The sequence below is a fragment of the Pyrgilauda ruficollis genome, unplaced genomic scaffold (genome assembly GCF_017590135.1).
Source record: "Pyrgilauda ruficollis isolate IOZ18807 unplaced genomic scaffold, ASM1759013v1 scaffold2, whole genome shotgun sequence".
In the NCBI taxonomy this organism is placed as follows: Eukaryota; Metazoa; Chordata; class Aves; order Passeriformes; family Passeridae; genus Pyrgilauda; species Pyrgilauda ruficollis.
In genome coordinates, this window is record NW_024519206.1 from 13,269,939 (window position 1) to 13,292,504 (window position 22,566).

The window sequence follows — 22,566 nt, forward strand, 5'->3', positions numbered from 1 at the left end:
CTTCTGCAGGACTGGGAACAATTAAATTCCCGATCCAGATTAAAAATGCTCCAGGTGACGGACTGCCCCAGGGTTTCGGCCGCGGGTGTGAGGCGCTTGTGCCTGCTCGGGGTTTTGGGGATGCTGGGAGGGAGGCGGTGCGGTGCAGCGCTCTGCCCCGCTCACGGTGGGGGGCTGGCTGCGCTGCAGACCCGCAGGAAGGCAGAAAAGTTACGGTGCGTTTTTAACCCAGTCAACCTGAAATTGAAAGCAGTGATACAAGAGTACCACTGCCTGGTGCTTAGCTCTCGAGCAGTTACTGTAATATTTGAGTTATGAGAAATTGGCTGAGAGTAACATCCTGGCATTTCAGTAGGCTGAACGAGTAAATAGAAGCATGAACAACTTAGGGGTTCAAGGGACTTGTGACTCAGTGTTTTATTTGAGGTGCCAGACTGAGATTTTTAGGAACATTTCTTAAACATAGCAATATGTGCTGTGAACAGCAGACAAGCTCCTCTGACTATCAATACAACTCTAGCAAAATATAAATAAATGTAAAGGCCAATGAGCAGCTACGTTTTTTTTTAAAGACAATGTACATAATTTACACAACATATTCTATGCCACTGCTCCAGTGTTCAACACTTACAAACAGATCTGAAGAAGGAGCTAGGTCCTAAAATCATTTTTTAAAGAGTTTTAACAAAAACCCACAAACATTGCAACCCCTATTGCCTTGACTCAAAAGCACCTGAATGAAGTAGGCATGAGAAATTCTGCCTTGTGTTCGTATTCACCATGCAAGATTTGCAAGACCAAAATGAAAATAAGCAAGAATCCAGCCAACTTTATGGCTTATTAGTGAAGGTACTCATCTGGGCAATGTGGTTTTATTTTATGCATCATTTGTATAATTTTACATCTAAGTTGTGTGATAAAACCAGAAACAACTTTAACAGCCCAGACTGGAACCTCTGACTCTCTTCCTTGGTGCTTTAACCATTAAGCTGCCGAAGCATGCCCCAAGCTTGGAGAAAGTGTGTAGCTCCCTTGCTCAATGAATCTCACGGTCTTTCTTACTGCTCCAGTGTCTGTAGAAGGATACTGAATGCATACCTCTGAATCTCCTCTGGCTTTACTAAATCTGGGCTTCAGGATCCTTCTTGTGAATTGAGAGGTGTGCATCCCCTGCAGAGTTGGTTCAAAGGCCTGAAATGCAGGGAAGAGTGGGAGTTCAGCTACATCCTTGGTGTGAGCAATTGATGTCATCCAACTCCAGGTGGCCTCCTGCTCATCAGGTAAATCTAGTGCTAAAAATAACATCCAGCCAAGGAACTGAGATCTAGGCTTTAACTGTACATCATTAAAAGATGCACATCAGGAGTTGACACATGACAGTACCCTGCTTTGTATGAAGCCCTTAGCTATGGCCTACAATGGTTTGTGGTTTGTCTTTTGTTTTGTATTTTTGCAAGCGTGAGCACAGCTGAGCCTTGGCCAATGCCTGGGGCTCTTAGGTGCCACAGCAGTACAACTAATAAATACTGTCAAGTACTCTGTAAAGCAACTGAGTGACCTTGACTTTCATAACTTAGGACCTTGGAATGGTTTTTTGGTTTTGCTCCAGTTTATTCAATCTATATTTCTTCTATGCATATACTAACCAGCAGTTAAATTTGCTGCAGCATGATAAAGTTGCCAATATTAGCAGACACACCATATCTGACTTTGTGCAGCTGTATTCTGGCTGTCTGTGGTTTAAGTTCTCAGAACTCAACAAGTCTTACAGCAATTTGTTTGCATGGTCTAAACAAACAGTCTTGCCTTAAATTTAGTTTGGTAGAATTTATATGTATGCTTAACATGCCAATATGAAGATTTCCAAATAGTATAATTATTTCTATTCCACAGAAGAGGGGAGGTTATACTACCACTGTACTTTCTACTAATACAAGAAGGAAATGAGTTTTGAGGTTGATAACAGAATACCATGCTGTAGAACTCAGCTCTACCACTACTTACTAATGCTGCCAAAGCTCAAGAATGTGTTACTACAAGTGACCATTTGTGATGTAGCACTTCTGCTTCAGTTCCTGCCAATTCATGTCAATGAGAAAGTTAAACAGTTCAAATATAGTCATTGTGAGGAAGCTGCCCAAGAATTTTATAGTGTAGATATTCGGCTTGCCCACTTATATTTCTGTAAATGTATAAGTGGGGTTTATAGTCTTCACTTGATCTTGTGTCTACATTAAAGGTCAGAATCTGGTTCTGTTCTGGAGTGATTATTTATAAGCACTACCTGCCCAGTGTCATGGCAGGGTGGTGAGCTGTAAGTGTTGTACAGATGGGGAGCTAACATGCATGAAGGGCTATGACTTCAACTATCCACTGATGGTAAAGCAAATATTCATGCTTAGGAGGCTGTTACTCCTTTGATTTCACTGCTGGAGGACCAGTCCCTCCTTCAGAGCTTGTGTCTGTGGTCTGTGTGCTCATCTCAAGAGCCACTGTGAGGCTGCTAATTATAGGTTCAATAATATGAGGTTCCCATCTGAGAGAAGCTTATGAAGGACTTTTTTCAGTAAGCTGGCATTCACTGGTAACAAAATCTACAGGAGAGCCATGGGTATTTGTATTGTATTTCTTCATATATCATTTCTTCAAGCTCTCTGCTTTTGGTAACAGAACTTAAGCTGCCCTGACTACCAGCTGTTGTGTTTGAAGTGGCTGGGGGAGAAAGAAGGGTAATATTCTGGGGGAAGAAGGGGGCATGGTAAGCAATTACATTAAGTATTCTTTTTTGGACCTTAGATAAATCTGCACACAGTATAAAAAGCTGATCTTTTAATTACTTCCACTGGGAATTCCACTTTACTTTCCTGTAATCTCTTCTTTAACACATACCCAGGTGATCTATTAGCTGTATTCGTTGCAAACCCCTAACTTTTGCTCTTCTCCCAAGATGAAGTGCTGATTTAACTGCAAGCAGCATCTTTTCTCTGTCTCCTATCCTCTAAAGAAAACTGTGCATGTTTTTATACTTTTCTTCATGCTGCAGTCTCCTTAAAATAGACATTCCCTTGCCAGTGCCCATCTTAGTCGTGACCCTTATTCTCACTCATTATAATCTTTCTTTTTAAAGACTTCTTTGCTGTTACTGAAACTTCTCGGCTTTTTCCTGGCAAACAATCCACCTCTCCCACTTGGTCACTAGCAGCCTCCAGTTTCCTCCACCCAGTAGCCAAATACTGATTATACAGAATTGATGAACTTGAGACTCGACTTTCTGGAATGTAAATAGAAGCTTGAGTGAAGAGACCTTTGTGGCTAGCCTGCTTTGCTTCTTAAAGAAGCAAGAAATGCAGTGTGTTTGCCACCTAGGCTCAGTGCAGAGGTATTTCTAGGCACTGTACTTCTTCATGCAGTTGTGCCATCCAAAGTTAGTACAATGTGGCCATAAATGCCAGCTGGCTTTTAAAGCTGCCATTCTGCTTGAGAAGTCTTATGCCAGATACCCTCCCTGTGGCAGGTGGGTGGGTGAGATAGCTTGGGCTGTCTGTCAGGTAAGGGTCCACACCAAAGGTAAATGCAAATACAAGCCTGATAAATGACAATGTGTAGCCAGGCTGCCTCTGACAGCAGGACTCAGATTGTGCCAAAACCTTTGCATGAGCCTGAGCCTGTGCTGTGAGAGTGGTAATACTGCAGGAATTCAGGTTGGAACCCAAGGCAAATATGTAAATGCGTGTGCCAGTGTACCCAGTATTTTGTTTCTTCTTTGAGCTCCAAAGACAAGTTTGCAGGTGTTAGGCTGAAGGGATAGCTCAGCACCTTTCTGCTTCCCATCTGAATTGGTGCTTCTTCTTGTGCTGTAAGCATTTTGATTAATACCTGTCAGTAGAGCAGGTGATGGAGTTAAAACACAAAGGCAAGCTTTCTGCTACAGGCTGAGAAGGGCTTGTGTGTTTTCTCAGGGCATTTTTACTTTTCAGCTGGGTCCACTGCTCTAATGAAAGATAGCTTCTTCTCCCCCCAGTCCCCTCCTGTTGCAAACTCAAATACTGTATAGAAGACTATACAAAGTAAAGTCACCAACTATTGATGGTATTTTTTTTTTTTAGTTGAAAGTGAAACATTTTTGTGTCTCAAAGATCAGAGGAAAATACCTTTAAGTATCATTTAAGAACTGACCCTTATTAATTAATAATTAATTTTATGATTCATAAACTAATACGTGCAATAAATTGAAAGGCAGCAAATTGTTGGGTTTTTTAAAAAAATGAGCATGAGTAGTTTAAAGAAAGCATAGTTCTCAACTGTGGGTTTTTACACACCCTCTACTTTTTGAGAAGGATTAAAAAATGCTTATCAAGGGAAGAAGAAAAATCTTTGATGGTTCTAGTGACTTAACAAGGTCAAAATAAAATATTAAAGGCTCATGACTCTCTGGGGGTCATGAAGGTGCTATGATGTGAAATAGGCAGATATATTATAAAAATGAAAGTCAACATGGACCGATTTTAATTAAGATGCAAGCAAGTGGGAAGAAATGAAATTACTATTGTACAGAGATTCAGAGAGATTCTAATTGGGAAAAAGATTAATAAATGAAAATAGATGTTTATTCTTAATGATTTAATAGAAATTGTGTTGTGAAATTGGCACATGAAAGCTATTGAAATCATGCTGTCATTATGCTGATAAGGTGCTGCTTTTTATTTTTAAAAGGGCAATAATGGGTTTCTTTATTTCTGTTCCTCATGCCAAGCTTCTGCTGGCCAGGGTGTTCTAGCTCTAAATTAAAGCTGAAGTCTTTTGTATTTGGTGATTACAAAGAACTCTCCATTCTTATTAAAAATAATAAAAATTCAAAAAGAAAAAGATGCCATAGTACTCCATTCTAACGTAGTGATTGATTCAACAGTTAGTTACTGACCATGTAGGCTGTGATTATTGAGAATAAAATAGCCTGAAAACTGGTACAATGCATGTCTGCTTCACAATTTAGCTTATAATCACTCATGCTTTGTAAAGCAAAAGTCTTGTTCTTCTTAGGGATCTGCCTGTCTCACAGACATGTGGAGGATCAGGTGAACAGTCTTTCATGCTGTCATGCTCATGACCTTTTTGGACATCCGTTCCGTTGGAGTTCTTGCCTCCTGTTTGATGGTTCTAAGGAAGCTTACATATGCCAAATGCTGAGTGATTGTAGGCAGGAATATTTTTACATTGGTGAATGTTATAATGAGGCCTCTTGTATCTCCATGTCCATGATGTTTTATATGTCTGAAATCATAATGATTTGGCTATAGTGGTACATAGGTAAGTCTTAAACCTGGGGTTTTAGGAAAAAAAAAAAAAAAAACCACCTTTTTTCAAAGCTAATTTGTTTATATACATACCTTTGGCTAAAGGGCAGCACTGGCTGGATTGGCCTCACTTACAGCACTGAATACTGGCAGAAGCTGTTCCCATGCTGGGGAGCCAGTCTGTTGTCACTCGTTCTTCTCTTCTCCCAAAGGAAGACATACTGAGGAGATTAAATATTTGGAGAACTCTGTGTTAGGGAATGGCACATTTATATTGCACGAAAAAGCTTTTGTTGCAGGGAAATGTAGCAGGATTTATACAAGAAGCTATAAATCTGTAATTCTATAAATATCACATTTTTTACAGGTGTAGTCACAGTTTGTCTAAGAATTATACAGTATCTAGTGTAAATGTATAGTTTTAACTGCTATGAATAATGACCCATTCTTGCTGTCTTTTTCTGACCTTTGATTATGAGAATGTAAATTTGAATGTTGCATTTGGAGGTGGTTATTACCAACTATGAATCATGCAGAATTCAGCAATAATTGTTTCATCACCCTGTTTTACTCAGCAATAGTCTAAATCCTAGGGCTGGAGGGTGAGTGTATCCCTGCAGAAGGGAACTGATGTTGCAATAGTGCTCTCATAATATTAACACACTTCAAAGTTTGCCAATGAAACTTGACAGTGCAGGCTGATGTACTTGGTAAGGTAAGGTGAAGTTAAAGAGTTTTTAAAATTCAGAAGAATACACAAGTAACACGTCTCGCTTCTGGTATTATTGATCAAGGTCATCACAAAAGGATCAGTTCAGTAAATAAGATATCTGTTCTGAGGATATCTTTATCAGGCAGTACAATTCCACAGAGACAAGGTGTTTCCAGTGTGGTGCTATTACTGACAGTGTAGAAGGTACTAGGTGGGGACTGTCTTATCATCAGTAAATCACGTGTCACCTGCTGTGACCTGTGTGTCAAGTCACATTTCTCAGTTTCTTCTCACAAGCTTGTCATGTAGCTGTTCCTTTTCTTCCTTCTCTTCTTCTTGTTGGCTGCTTAAGCATCACTTGTAGCTTTTAGATGAAGTGGTGTGTTTATGGTGTTACACTTTTTGTTTTGGATGTTAGGAGAGATGGAGATCTCAGTTTGTAAATGCAGCTCAGTTGTTGAGCAGATGTTTAATTGCTAAAAATTTGTCTTATCTTGACAGATCAATTGGTTCAATGTTTGGCTTCATGTCTGACAAGGAAGAAAAATGGCAAGTACACATCATGTAAAGGCAAATGGGGCACAACCATTGCAAAGGCAGGCAGAAGTTCCCTGGAGAAGTAGTTCTTCTCCAGCAGTGTGCTGTGTGCCAGAGGATGTGTGCTGTGGTCAAAAGCAAAAGAAGCCTAAGAGCTCTTTCAGCATTAAGTGTGCCATCAAAAGTTGTGGATATTTGCTGTCATATTTTTCTGCTGTCTGAAGCTGCACTGATTCCACCTTAATTCCCCAATAAACTAAATCAAATTTCCTCAAAGGAAAGAGGAAAGGATGGGGGGGATAATGAGAGATCCAGACTCTCAATTTTCATACAGTTCTCAATTTTCAGCTTCTCAGAGGCATTGATACGGTTGCTGTTAAAGCCAGTTGAGTGCCACTTTTTGTGTGGCTGAACCCTACCTTTCTGTGTGTGTAGTGCTGTAATATTTTGGCACATTCCACAGTACTGTAGCTGCACAGACACCAGTCCTTGTGCGTCCCATTTTTAAGCAGTTACAGTGTGTATAAGCATGTACAACTTAATTGCAAACCATATCCTCTCCTGGTGTTGAGAGTTAGGCACTGCCTAGAACAGAGCTATAACATTGACTGTGGACCTCTTTGGCATGGAAAATTAGAGATGCTCGTGGCTGACCCGGGCTGTTAGCACATTTAGATAACTTTGCAGGAGAAAGATCCATGTACTGCTGTTAAGCACAATGATAGCAGCCCTGCCTGAAGTCCCTGGGCTGTATGTAAGCTGGGAAGCTGGTGAAATATGTGTGCTATAAAGCTGCTGTATTCTTTAACACTTCCTTATGTATCCACTGATAGTCACTGTGGGAGATAATCTACTGATCTGACCTGTCGTTGCTGTTCTTATCTGGTAGAGTTACTGCTGCTGAGTCAGCACACCTTTGCTTCTGGGTCCTGAGTTCTAAAGCCAAGGCCTCCTAAAAGAGAAGAAAAATTGGGGCAAGTTTAAAATATGGAATGCTGACATTATATTTTGCAGGTTAAAAACAAAACCAAAACCTGCACTGTGTTACAAGGAGACCTGATAGGAAAAATCGTACTAATCATGTGCTGTATTGAAAAGTATATAAATTTGTCTCAAGCTCCCTTTCTTCTTTTGATTGAAAGACTTTTTCCCTCTTCTCCTTTGCCTTGTGAATACATGAACCAGCTGGATTTATGATCAGCTACAGCTGGATCACATTTCATTCTTACTGATTCCAATATTAAGGCTAGCAATTAATGGACTTTCAAGAGCTAGAACAGAATTTTTCATATACAGTTCCTCAAAGCTCCAAGATTTAGGGCTTAACAAAAAAACTGAATGTTGCAATCAAATTTTTGTAATTCGCAGAAGTGTAATAAAGCTAAATAAATTATTTGTAGAAGATTTGGTTTGTTGATGAAAAACCCTTTATGAAGACAAGGTTTTAAGTCCTGACTCTTCAAGCTGCTTGGTCCCTTCTGTTCCCACTTCATCGAGTTAGTAAATCAGCAGCTACTGGACGGGGTAGCTGCTTTTCTGGGTATTTTTATGCAGTTTCCATTAAAGTGGCATCTGCTGCTATGACGGGACAAATTATTCTAAGCTATGTGGTAAAACTCCCCTCATCCAAGTACATAGCTTATTTAATATTAAACTGATTTATTTTATATATATATATATATATATATATATATATATGTATGTCAGTTCACTGGTGATGAATTTCCAAGGATTATGTACAAGACTTAAATTTCTATAAATACCTCCTTCTTGACGGAGCATAGTCTCCATAACACCTGATCTTCTGCCAGATAAACCAAGGTGATGGACAGCTTTTAGCATCATGATGTGGTAGTTCTCTATTTGTTTTATTTTGCAATCTGAGGCATGTGGTTAGAATGTTTCATGTTGACAAATGTATTTACTGAAAGAATATTGAACCCTTTGATGGCTTAACAAAAAATGGATAGACAAATTTCAATTCTAAGATTCCTCATGCTCCTTCATCTCTATTGTATTGGTGTATGTTGGAAATTTTGCTCAAGTTTAGAGATAACTATAAATAATGAAATTGAAGTGACTGTCATGGATGAAATTTAAGGCTGGAATATATATTAAGCCATGGAAATAGCAAATGACAGGTGTGCTTTTTTCTCCTGTTGCATTATGACACTAAAACCAGCATTAAATCAGCAAGCCATTGAGAAATAAACTTAGCTGGAGGATGGAGGTAAGAAGTTATACTGGTGAGTATTCACAAAGTTACTGTAGACAAAAAAACAGATGTTTTTATTTTGGTTGTACAGAAAGAAGAATCAGGACCCTGAACTCTCTTTACAAACCAGATTGCTGTATCAGCCCATGGTATTTACCAGGGTGGGAATGTATGGTTTTTTAATGTAGAATTGCTGTCATTTTGGTAGTGGATGATTGCAATAAGCATGGGAGAGAGAAGGCCTGCTGCAAAATGTTGAATGCTGGGTTCAGGCCTTACCTGGTGTTTCTGAGTGAGCACATGAACAGATGAGCTCCAAGGCATAGCATCAGTCCCTGGCCACAAAAGCTTAGGTTGTTGCCCCTTGTCCTCCAACTGAACCAACAGGTGACTGTCAAAGTGAAGAATTATCCTGTGCTGTGTTGGCATTTTAGGTACACATGTGATACAATTGCATTTCTATGGTACAAAGTTTCAGGGTTTTATGGAACTCTCCATAAAAAGAGCTGCATTTCCATCCACATGGTGCCTGGAGTGACCACTGTGGTGGCTTTCCCTATAGCAGTTTGAGTGATTTCTCCTGCAATTTAAAGAAGTATTGTGAATACATGAGGTTTTCTGGGCCTGCTGTTGGGTAGCATGGCTGGCTAGTGCTCTTGCACACTGCTGAACAGTTGTTTTATTTCCTTTCAGAATTGATGGATTAGTTCCTTCAATAAGCTCCAAGAAAGAAAACCCATGAAACTCTCCTCCCAAATCCATTAAATTGCCTTATGCTGTTTATTTTAAAAATAAATCTGAAGAAATTAAGTATAAGTGCAAAATCAGAGTTAAGTGTATTATTTTTAATGATTAATGTAACAGTAAATCTTTAACCACTGGCAACTTAAGAAATCAACACATAGTGTGTGATTTCCTCTAGCACTACAAAATATGGCAATTGTGTACAGGTTATATATGGTCTTGTTTGCCCATGAAAGCTATTTTTAAAAAAGATTGTAAGAGCTATACTGAAAAAAAATACTTTCAAACATGGAAATATTATGGAATAGTTATTCTGGAACAGCTATTCCTGAGCATTGTTCAGTTATGTTATAGTAATGTAGATCATTGACTTAAAAGGTGTAGAAATACAGCATTAATTATATTCATTTGTTGAGTAACACTAAGCTTCTCATCTTTCATTTTCCTTTCTGCTGGATATATTCTTGGAAGCTCATTGCTACCTTTTTTCAGAGACAGAATGCATTCCTGGCATCAGAAATTTAAAACTGAACCTACCGTTTTCAAGGGTTTTTTTCTCCTTTTATTTAGTTTTGTGTTGTTTAGCCCAGGAGCTGTTCACATGATGGTTTAACTACAAAAGGATGAAACAAAGATAAAGATGATTAATTTCAGAATAAATGCTTGCTAAACAAAACAGGTCATTATTAGTTAGAAGTGTTCATAGGTATGTGAGAGGTGCAGTCAGGGCTGGAGGTCTACTTTGCTGAATGTTGTTGAACAGGATATTATAATTACTACTGTATCATTTATGCTGACAATACACTTATATAGATATCAGGTGAAAAAGCCACAGAGAAGTTGGTAACTGTGTAAATATAGAATAAATGCCTGTTGGGAGAACAAAAAACATGTAATTTGAAAAATGCTAGGAGCATGAGGGTAGTATGTGTAAACTGCAGTCAAAATGGTGAAAAACTGGCAGACTTTTGCTAATGACATGTATCAAAATCTGTGTGTATGTTTAAGAAACTGAAAGGAATGAGAATGTTTAGGAAAATAGCAGAAATTTGCTCCCTTCCCCCCATGAGCCATTTCTCCTTTAATTCTGTTAACCAAGAAGAAGGAGGCACATTTTCTCTAAAGAGTCACTGCAGAGAACTTTGGTTGTGGAAAACCTTTTTTGTCTTGTGTTTGTTTTAGGTCCTTTGATCTCTTTTGGTTTGATGAGTGTGTGTCATCACTTGGTGTTGCAATTGCTTCCTCTTGCTCAGATGTGACAGTAATAAATACATTCACTGAAAAGTGTAATTTAAAATTTATATTATTCACAGTTATTGGCAAGTACTGTAGCCTAAGTGATGAAAATGAGGGAGAGTCTGGTTCAGGTTGATTTTTTTAAAAAGAATTTATTTGACTTATCAATATGCATAATAAGCTTATGAAAATAGACTTTTCAAAAATTAAGTAAGGAAAAACTCAATATAAAATGATTGTAAGTGTAATTGAGTAGTGTAATTTACTTTCACTTTACAGGAAAAGGCTTTCAGCTCCACTTCTTAAGCAGCTTTAGAAAATGGCACGCTGACTCCTGGCAGTAGTGTATTGATTGAAAGCGTCCAAAGCATCTAGAAAGCATAAGTGTACATAAATTTGTCTGAAAGGGATGTGTTTTGTAAAAGAAAACTCCATCACTGTCTAGGGTTTGTAAGAAGTATATTCACTTCAAAAGTACCGGAAATACTATAATATATCATTAAAAACTTGGTAACAGTAGGATTTCTTTAAAAACTCTTTTTTTCATCACCCTGTAAATACTTAACTAATCTTCACAATACCTGTTTCACAATTGGGAAGAAATTAGGCAGAAAAATGGAACCACTCAGCTACTATCATGGATAAAATTGAAGTCTATATAGAAAAAAACTAGAAGATTCATCAGGAAACATTCTTTGTTCATCAGTGAATGCATTGCAGTCCCTCCTCAGACCTCACTGAAACTTGACTTCATATAAAGGATGTATTTTGTCCTCCATTCCTACAGTTTACCTTATTTTGGTTTTGTGTAATAGTGCATCCTAATTTGTCCTATACATTTTTGGTTCTTTTTATTAAATCAGTTTACATGCTTTGTGTCAGTAAAGTTTAGATAGATTTCTTTTTGTTTACTCCTCCTTTCTCACATGTACTGTCTTCCCCCAGATGTAAAGCTTTTCTATGCTTAGGCTTGGGTTTAGGTAGACTTATGCTTAAACCAGTTAAGTAACTGCAAGAGATGTCAATCACAGGAACAGTGTTATCCTGGATTTATGTTCTAACAGTTACTTAGGCTGATGCTGACTTTCCACATCCTTGATGATCACACTGTTCCAGAGTAAACATTTCAGAACAGATTTGTTCACTGCTACGTACTTGAGGAAATTGGTGCTGTTCATTTCTGGGGCTGTGGAGCACCATTTGGAATAGCAGCTGCTGAGGTAACGATTTGGACGTGTCCCCTACCATCCTTGAAAGGAGAAACATCGTGGGCGCACAAAACCTTTCCAAAATATCAACGACATGCAAGCCTGAAAGCATTTGCATATTTTAGTTTAACAGATTTTTTTCCCACTATGAATATGTTTATCTTGCTTGCAGATACTGAGTCTGTTTGTGTGATGTCAAGCAGGAATGACTTCAGGACTTTTTTGTATATCTTGAGCTCCCAGAAACTCAAGAGCAAGGGCATTTTCTTTCTGATTACCTGCCAGGTTGTGACAAACTTGAAGAAATATGATCTTATGGGTAAGACTTAGTAGTCAGCTCAGTTTACTGTATCCTGTGATTTATTGGACCCTGCAGTCCATATAATGGGAGATGCCAGCTCTCATTTGGGGGAACTCTAGGAAAGAATAAGAAACTCATCTTCAGGCCTGGACTAGATTTCTGAGATGCTAGAAAAAAAGAGCCTTGTAGTGAGATTATTACTTGAAACCAAACCAAATTTTAAGCCAGCCTGTCTTCATCCCATTGCTGTTGCAAAAACAGCCAGACCTCCACTCTTCTGTCTAGTAAACACACCAGTGTTTATAGTCTGTAATCCTAAGGGACCAGACCTTGGGGACAGTCAGCTGGGTCCTTCCATCAGAGAGTCTGCCTGTAAGAGTTCTATGAGAAGTTCTAGTAGTTGACCTGTCACAGCAGTGTTCAGTTCCTGGAAGTGCAAAAGGGAATCAAACCTGATCTGCCACTAAATGTCTGAATCTGTAGTGCTACTGTGGGGTTTATATTGTCAGGGCTGTATTTCCTTTGGACAGGCTTAGTAAGAGGAATATAAAAATCAGCCTTACAGTGGTACAAGTATGAGGAGACTATCTCTAACCCTCTGCAGAACTTTGTCAAAATGTCTTGCTCGTGCCGGTCCTTGCTCTCCCTACCTTTGGAAGTAGTAGAATAAATGTACAAAAAGGCAGGTGAGCCAAAAATGTATGAAGGGGGACAAACAAAATTCCTGTAAGATGACTTTGTCTCCATTCTGTTTTCCCTGTTCTGCATCCATTTGCAGGATATTAGGCCGTGCTGGGCAGCTGGCTGTGGCACAGCAGCCAGAACAGCCACTAGAGCTTGTTTGTGTAGGAAGAGCTGCAGCAGTGGCCACAGGCTCAGCTGCAGCTCCGTGTCCTCCTTCCACCTGCACCCACCAGCCGGTGCTGCATAAGGATAGGAAAAATGCATGGAGTAAACTACTGCAGGATATTCCACTGGCACACAGAAATCTGTGGCTTGGGAACTTCCTGAGACAAAAAGCTGGGCTCTGAAGTTTAATATATATTTTTATTCTTGTATTTGATGTCATGAATTTGGTAAGTTGTTATGTAGACCCATGTAAACTTTGAACATCCTGTGAGGAAGGGCTCCAGACTTTGAATGTGCTGTGCAAAAAGATGCCTTTTTGATGCTTTTGAACTCATATGGCTCATTTTATTTCATACACTGTACTGCTTTTATTTCAATAAACAGTAATTTTATTTTTTTTAATACATGTGTGAAATCTGAAACAGCATAAAGCCCTTTATCATTATGCTACCATCAACTCTTTTCTAGCCTGAAGAGTCAGAGGGTACTTGACTAATCCTTGTTTGTTGTACCCTACCTGTCTGGTCATCCACATTTATTACTCTTTTCCTGTCCTCAGGTAATCTTATAAAAATGGACCAGAAATGAAAACAGTCATCATATGTGAATGCATTTTATATTTATTCCACTGAACTTACAATGTGTTCTTGGTTCCCTGGTATTTGCTTTCCTTTTTCATTTGTGGTATTTTCATGCTTTTATGAAAGTTGTGTTGACTTGCCTAATATAACATATTACAGTGTGTTTGCCAATACTGTTCTTTTTAATAGTTTCTATCAGTTTGAGACTACCTGGTTTTTTTGGGGGATTTGTCTTGGGGCCCTTTATAAAATGGTCATGGTGTAAGCCATTTTGCAGTCCTTTGATTCTGAGGCAGCTTTAAAAGAGGCAGTTACTCAGAGTGCTGTTTCATCCATGAGCTCCTTAAGAATGCTTTCACAGTATCTTCTGATCTGTGCAAATTGTTGTTGTTTATACATTCGTTCTGTAGCCTCTTCCACTGAAATCTCCATGTAAAATGGATGATCTGACCAGTACCTCATAAAGAAATGTTCTGACATGTCAGCTTCTCTTGGTTCTGGGTTCTCTGTATGCAGAGCTCAAAATACTTATTTTCTACCCTAAGTGCTGCTTTCATCCCTTGATCATCTATTGGTCAGACTGACAGGTTTTACATTGAGATGTGAAAAAGGGGCTGTGGTTAGTTCTTGTGTCTTCTCACAGTCATTTCGCAAACTGTCTTTTGACTTACCCAATTGTGGTTTAAGTTTGCTTTTGTTTTGAGTTGATTCTTTAAAAATAATTTAACCAACAATAGGTCATGAGTCTTCCTGTTTCCTTCGTTTGGACATGACTGACTCCAGCTTTCAGAAGGACGTTTCTTTGCTTCTTACAGCCTCTTGTACTCTGTTGTTCAGCTACACTGGCTTGCTTTACCACTTTCCCAAATCTTTTTGTGCTATGTGGCATATATTTGCATTCAGCCTCCAGCATGGTATCCCTGTTTACCATATTACCTGGGAAGGTTTAATTCTCTTAGTTTCCCCATTTAGCTAGTTTCCTTTTAGCAATATTTAATGTATCCTCCAGGGTGACTTAAAAATCAGATTTTGAAGGTTTTATCAGTCCTGTCAAAATTTCCTGCTATGTGTATCAACACTACCTACAGTTACAAACCCATTAAAAAAGTCCACACCGTAAGAACTGAGTGTGACTGTGTAAGCATGTGTGTCTGTTCATCATAGATAGGGAGCAGATAATTGCTCTTGACAAGAGGAATAATTCTAAGCTTAGAATCTAGGCAGCCAAAGCTGGGTTTTGTTTGTTTTTATCAGGCTCTAAACCAGCAGAAACTGTGATGCTGCTGGCTCCAGCACCTCTGGCTGCCTGAGGGTCAGCCAAGCTGCCCTTGCACCCAGAGTCTGGGAAGGGAGATCTGTGTTGACCTACTGTAGTTTGGAATTCGGATGGAGATGGTTTAGCAAGACTGCTTCTACAATTAGACATACTTTTTTTGGAAGCAAAGTGGGAAAACTTTATTCCAGGAAGAATCTGGAGCACTCCCCTAAAATTGCATGTCTTTGTCACATCTGACTGTCATAAAGCCAGCTGAGGAGTCAGTAAGTGTTAGTGAAGAGCCTTAATAAGTGTGGACTGATGTGGTCCAAACAAGTTTAGTAAAGTCCTGACACTTAGCTGTGGTATTGTTTGTGATGAAAAAGCTTTTTAGAGAGTCAGAAGTGTAGGAGTAATTGGATTGCACTATAAGACACCACTGACACTGCAGCCCAAAGGGAAGAGAAACTGAGAGGGATTTGTGATTTGCAAATATTTGAAAAGAAGGCAAAAGAATTTCAGAAAAAATGAAACAGTGAATAGACATTCTTCTTTAAAATAAAATAAGTCAGTTTGTGTAAATATAATAGTAGACTACAGAAACATATATGTGCACTCAGAAGCTGTCACATTACCCAGCCATTAATCTTGATCTGACCTGTTGCAGGCAATAAGCACTTGCTCTGTAAACTTTCTTCTTTAAACTTCAAATGTGAGCTTTCTTTATGATAATATAATTTTTTCCATGCTGACTTTCTGAACCTTCCTCCGTGTGTTTGAAATTTGGAGCACTGAGCTTTATCTGAAAGCAAATTTATTTTTAGACCTTGCAAGAGAATAGTTCAGCTGTGTGAGTAATGTGCAGAGACTGAGCAGCCTGGAAATATCCCTCTCTGAGAAGCACCTCTTGGCTGGTCACAGCACCTTTCAGTTTCCCCATAACACAAAGAGGTATAGGGTGTGTGATTTCAGGTTGCTTATTTGTAGTTTATTAATACTTTTTTAATATGATTGTAAGGGGTGGGGCTCTATGTTTATTAAGGAAAAGCAGACACTGAAATGTGTTCCTGTGAATGGCTAGGGAGGTCTATTCCAGAAGCAGAAGAAATAACACCCCAGAGGCTTCCATCTGATTGGGATGATGTGTCCTCACCTCTCCCTTTCCTGAGGCATCTCCTTAGGGAGTATGTTCCTCCTGAATGCACCAGCCAGGCTCTGTGTAACTCCGCTCCATCTTAGCCCTTTCTCCCTATTTTCACCTTGATTGTGGCAATCCCTTTCACATTGCTCAGAGCAATCCCCGCACTGGAGAAGATGTGTGCAGTGGGGTCGCAGTGTGAAGATCCAGGAGGCAGCTTGAGCAGGCTGAACATCTTGATGGTTCCAGAGAGAGGTGTTGTCCCAGCCTGCTGCCTGCTCCTGCTCCCTACTCCTCCTGTTGCCGTGCGTTCGCGGCGCTGGCACTCCTCTTGTCCTTCTGGGAGCTGGCAGCTAGCGCTGCTTGAGAAGCAGGGCTGACAGTGAAAAGCAGAAATCTCATTATGGCCTTTGCTTAGCAATGGTCTCCTCTCCTTAAATGTGGTTTTTCTTTCTCTTCATACGCTTTACATGGCATGTAGGTGATTTCTAACAGCTTTGCTTGCAGAGGCTTTCCAAAATGCCCGGGTCTTTCTCTTCAGTTCCTCATCTTGCCCCCCACCCTTCCTCCCCTCATTCAGAAATGTAAAACCTTTTGGTGCCTGTATCACTCCTTTCATGTAACAAACAATATTAACCTTATCAATTGTACATGGATTTTGCTAGTTCTTTAGTATCTGAGCCATTTTTGGGTTTTAATAGAGCATCTTTGGATATTTTTTTTTAATTTCAGCACAGCTGACCATGCTGGGAGCTTTCTGAGAAAGAAAAAAAAAAACAAAAAAACAAAGCAACAATATTCTCTATTAAAAACAAAGAAAAAATGGTGCTAAGGAGTATCTACTAACAAGTTATGATAAACCATAAAATTCCAAAGCTGAGAGTCTGGGTGCACATTTTCATGGGCTGCTGTCAGCACCAATATTAAAATGTAATTATCAACCATATGATGCAATGTTACTTTGCAAAATATAAAATCACACAGTTTGTGCTTAGAATATTACCCCATCTCTGGAACTTGCTGTGTTTTATTAGGTGGGTGAGCTGGAGCTCAAGAGAGCTATTTAAATGAAATGTGCTTATTAAACAGAGGTGGCAATAGTCGTATAGCACCAAAGGATTAAAAAAAATAATAAAAGTAGGGAAGAGCGAATTCATGCATGAACATTTTAGAGTCCTGCTTTGCTGTCTGCATGAAAAGACTTGGTTTTTGTTTGTTTTCATTTTTCCTAAGGATACAGTCTTTTTTCTATAATTTTTTTCCCTATTCCTTTGAAACAGTAGACTGGAAACTATGATTTTCTGTGACCTATTGTATTAACTTGGGCTACTGCCAAGGAAACTTTTCTGCCTGGAGAAATAGTGCCAATTTTCAGGTTCAATATTTCATACTACCTGGGTGATAAAAATATTGTGAATTTCTGTGCAGCTGACAGATTGTCTTTCCAATTCAATAAAGCTGTTACTAGAAACTGGTTAATTATTAATCGTTGCAGCATTGCTTTCTTTTCTAACCCAAACTATCTCTTGAGCAGCTTTAGATAAATAACATTTACTGGGGGTATATTTTACCATGAGATTTTTTTCAAATGCAGCTTTTAAAGGCTGAATGAATAACTTCTTTCACATATTAAATATTTTGCAACTGAGACTTAGATTACTTTAAGAGCAGAGAGATTCAGTAATGGTATTGACTGTGTCATTTTAGAAACAGATTCCTCTAACTTGAACACATTCTGCAAACATTTTTTTTTAACCTGTCAGTAACTTGGTAAGTTTAAGTTTTCAGATGCATGATGGTCTTAAGTGACATGGTAGTAAAATAAGGAACATAAAATCTTTATTCGCATGAAACACTTTGGTCCCATTGAATCTTGAGAAACAACTCATTATAAATCATATAGCTACATAGGGAATTTCAGAGATGACAGAGATGTTAGTTTAAACTCTGGGAAAAAATAGTTGTAAAAGCATAAAAACTTTAAAATCTTTACAACAGGGAGTAAATGCCACTTACACTTATGTCTCTAAAATACCTTTGGTGGAGTAGAAATGGTTTGGAGAACAGTAAAATGGAATTGGCTCCATGGTTCAGAATATTAGATCCCTGCAAACACTCAATAACAGATAATGAGGATATGTGAGAAATTCAACCAGGAGTGTAAAGAGAGGCTCATTCTTGCAATGAGCTCCATATGGCTACACATTTCTGCTTTGCAGAACATCGCTCCTAGCAGCAGGTCCCCACACAGTACATGGATCAGCTGTGTAGAGCTGATTGCATCATCAAAATGAAGTGACAGCATGTCTCAGTTGGTCAGCTAAGGGTTGTGTGATATTCTTGATCATGGAGATAATGCCTGTGATTATTTTGTTTCCATTAGCTGATTCAATTGTGTATTTCATCCAGTTATTCTTACAGTGTTTGTTTATTGTCTGGGGTAACACATGCCTAGGCTTTGATTTGGAATGGAACTGTTTAGTCCTAACAGCAATTTCTGGGGAGTTTCTGGTGGACAGCTTGGGGACCAAAATAAGGAATTCTGTGAACAGCTGAGCATCTTAGCTCTCTTTATCCGAGCACTCTGAGCTACCCACTACCATGACACAGGATCCCAGTTAGATGCTGGGTGACACCCCAGCTGTAATGCTCCAGGCATTGTCCCTATCTGCCTTCCCCTCACATCTGCTCTTATTTTCCCCTCTGTCCATCTCCCTGCAGCCCTCCCTGATTTCTTCCACCTCCTCCTAAATCTGTAAGCTGCTTCTTGAAGTACCCTATGTATTTTTGGTCTTGGTTGGCCGAGAGTCACCCTATCTTTTGTTAGTCTCAAGCTGTACGTGTGTTTACTCAGGAAATATGTGCAACCCATCAGGGGTTGTCTGTGTGTCTCCAGAATGACATCCCCAGTGGGGTTCTGCCCTCTAACACCATCAGTGGTGTTTAAGTGTTTGAGTTCTCCCTGTCTTCTGAGTCTCGCAGCCAAATAAACCTACAGGAACATAATGTCTTTAAGATTTTTCACTCTCTTAGATTAAATACTAATTGGCAATGAATGACAGTAAGTTTTGTTGCCTGTGGGAAAAACAGGGACTGTCATTTTGGAGCTAAGTCGAAACTCAGCTTTCTAGAAATGTGAAAGCTGATTTGCTGTGTCTGTCTATATGAGTGACTAGATGTGATCCCTTTCAGTCTGATTAGTAACATACATTAAAAAAGGGGAAAAATGTATTAGAGTTTGAAGTATGTCTGTGAATGAAACAATATCAGTATTAGTAAACTTTGTGATTAATTAAAACACTGAGAAACTTCAGCTTCCTCTCATTTCAAGTCGGAATTTTTCTCTTTCATCTTGAAACTTACCTTAACAATAATAAGTAATTATATTTTTAGACAGATCTAAATTAAAGTATCCATAATTCAAAATAACTTTCAGTTATATCTGTTTGAGAAGTGATTTGTTGTTAAATCCATCCATTTATTTCCACAAGAATGCCAATTTTGAGGCCAGGTGAGACACTACCAGCTGGTTTGATTGATGATGCCGATAACTTCTGTTCCTGGAAGACATTTAATCAGGGAATTAAGGCTCTTCACTGCCTCAAATGCACTAGAAGAAGAATTTGGGGGTTAAGTGCTGCCACAGCCTTCCAGCACAGAGCGAGGTCAACAGATCAGTGGTGGAAGTTAGAAAGCATCTGCTGCTGCCGAGGAGTTTGTAAGGGAGGGAACTGCAAGAACCTCAGAGGGGAGCTTAGCACCGAGAGTGAAGTCATTGCTGCTGCTGGTGTAAAATTAGTCATGAATCGAACAATCCACTGTGCTTTTTTGTGGACTTTCTCTAAAAGGTGACACTGCAGGAAACACATGGAATTTGCACAGGAGTTCAGCCCAGTGCAGATCTGAAGGACAACATTATTGTCACCTTCAAACTGAAGACACAGACTTGGCACTTCTCACTCCAGATGTTTCGTGAGCAGCTGTGATTATCATCAAAGTCTATCACACAGTAGCTTTATTTTAAGACTTGAAAATGCATGGGCTTAAACAGCAGAGGTAGAATCTGCCACATTTTTCTGTCTAGACATGCTTTTAGCTGCAGCATCTTGAAGTAACAGAACATAAATTTGTAAAAATTGAAATACAGCAGATAGCATCTTGATGTCAGGGTGGGAAGGGACTGCATAACCATTTGATCATGGCAGGGACGCATGAAAAGAGAACTCGGTGGCTTATGCTAATGTGAGAACTGATGCCTTCTTCCCCCACAGCAAAGCTGTGCTTTTACTTCTTAGTTGAATGATAAATACCATTACTGAAGCTTCTGATTATTATTTTTATGTACATTTCTAAGCTCTTTCTTAATTCTTTGCAAATACATTTGAAGCATGAAGAGTGATTTATAAAATATTAGCCTTTGACCATTTTATGATCCACATTCAATAAAAATACCATTCAATTTCCAAGCTAAAAAGGATACAAAGGGATGATGGCTTCACTGTACTGTAAAATTTATTTGCACTCTGTTGCAGTGACTGCTGCAAAGCCGAGGTAATTCTCTACTTAAGTTTTTCCTGCTTGCGAATGTTAAGAGTAGCATATCTGACAAGCACAAGTTCAAACTGAGGTTCCAACTGGTAGTAAGAATTACTTTTAGTCTCGAGGAGGACTTTTGTAATGAACCAGGATCTCCACAAATTTTGGGTGAGACACACTTGGCACTTCAGCACTGGAGATGTTAGGATCAAAGTGTGATCGGACAGCAGAGAGATCAGTCCTTTTCAAGAAGGAAAGATGTCTGTCTCTTTTCCCAAGGAACAAGTACTAGGACAAGAGGAAACATGGCCTAAAGTTGCAGCAGGGGAGGTTTAAATTCTGTGTTAGGAAAAGTTTATTCAGTGAAAGGGTTGTCAAGCCTTGGAACAGGCTGTCTGAGCAAGTGGTGGAGTCACCAACCCTTGGAGCTGTTTAAACCTGTGTAGATGTGGAACTTCGGGGTATGGTTTAGTGGTCACTTTGGCGGTGCTGGGTTAATGGTTGGACTTTTACCTTAGAGGTCTTTTTCAAACTTCTGTGATTCTATGTCATATATTCCAGAGAAGTCTTGTTTATTAAAAGGAAAAAATTGTACATGTTAGAATTTTTCCTTCCTTCCCCCTCCCCCTAGTTTCTGTAAAGAACTCTGTAAGTTTTCACTAACAACTTCTGTCTTCTTAGCTGACATATGGAGAAGCCATGATGTTGGCATGAAGTTATCTCCCAGTTACAGTGCCAGCAGTGTTATTTTGCAGCATTGTTTAGCATAGGAAACTGCTTTGCCTTTTGTCTGTAATTTCAGTTTTTCTGAATGTTTTTAGATTCATAATGTTAATATTGACAGCTTCTTTTGCATTTTGAAATGTCTAATAAAAAGGATAATGGTAGCAGGAAATATTTTTTGTTGATCTTGTATTTCTTTTTTAATTCCCTCTCCATTATGTATCTTTAATGAGTTCTCTGGGGCAGATATTGAAGAATAGCTGTTTTAGGAAAAATTGCAATATAGAAATGCCAACTTTTTACATCTGAAAACCTTCTATTAGTGCTAACATTAAGATCCATCTTGGCTGTGTAACGGTGAACCGGGTGCTTCTCTATTAGCACAGAAAGCAAAACTGTCAGTACAGGTCAAATCCTGACTCTTTGCTCACAGCAGCAATAGGCAAGTCAGGAAGAAGGGAGTGCAATTTTCACATCCCCATTTGTTTCTTGACCTCTGGACTGAGTAATTATGATTTACGAAGTAACTAAGAATGAAGGCTTCAAAATCCTTTTAAATAATGACAGCTAACATTTTTGATAGCAAATTGTAGGTAACAATCCTGGCGCTGTTGGAGTCAGCATTAAAAAATCCCACTGGCTCGAGCAGGGCCAGGATTTCACATGCAGCGTTGGAAGTACTGTCAGGACATTGATTGATTCTCTGTGCCGTGTCCAAGAGGTGGGTAGGTATCATTGCCTTTGATTTGCAGAGCAAGACAGCACTGTGACATAGCTTCCCTTCCTTCACAGAGAGTCAGTTAGTGCTAGGACAGGAATTTGGGGTTCCTTGACCTCAGCAGTAAGTTCATGCCTGACACCATCCTTACAGAACACTTTTGCATGACATCCCCATGTGTCATGTTGATACTCCATTCCTTGGCCTTGTTTTTACTTGCCCATCTTTTTACTTACCATTTCATTTATCGTGTGCTTCTCTAGCATTTTTTTGCCCCTACTTAATTTACAGTGGTTCTATTTCTGGCCATTAGATTTCCTCTCCTCCTTTTATGGTTATAACAGAGCACGCTTGTAAATCATCCATTGGACTGCATGCACTGGCTGCCTTCTTGCTGCAAAACACAAGCAACTCTACCCTGTCACTGTTATGCACTGACAGGTAGCAGATGTATTACCATTGTTCCAAAAGTACTGTTTCCTTAGTATTTTTAAATGGCCTTCTTAATATTTTTAAATG

At 39.1% G+C, this 22,566-nt stretch overlaps 1 protein-coding gene across 1 annotated transcript in view; it reads left to right on the top strand.

The window, feature by feature from the left end:
• The window catches only part of CHN2 (chimerin 2), a 160,665-nt gene that overhangs the window by 921 nt on the left and 137,178 nt on the right, over nt 1–22,566 (top strand). The window lies entirely within an intron of this gene.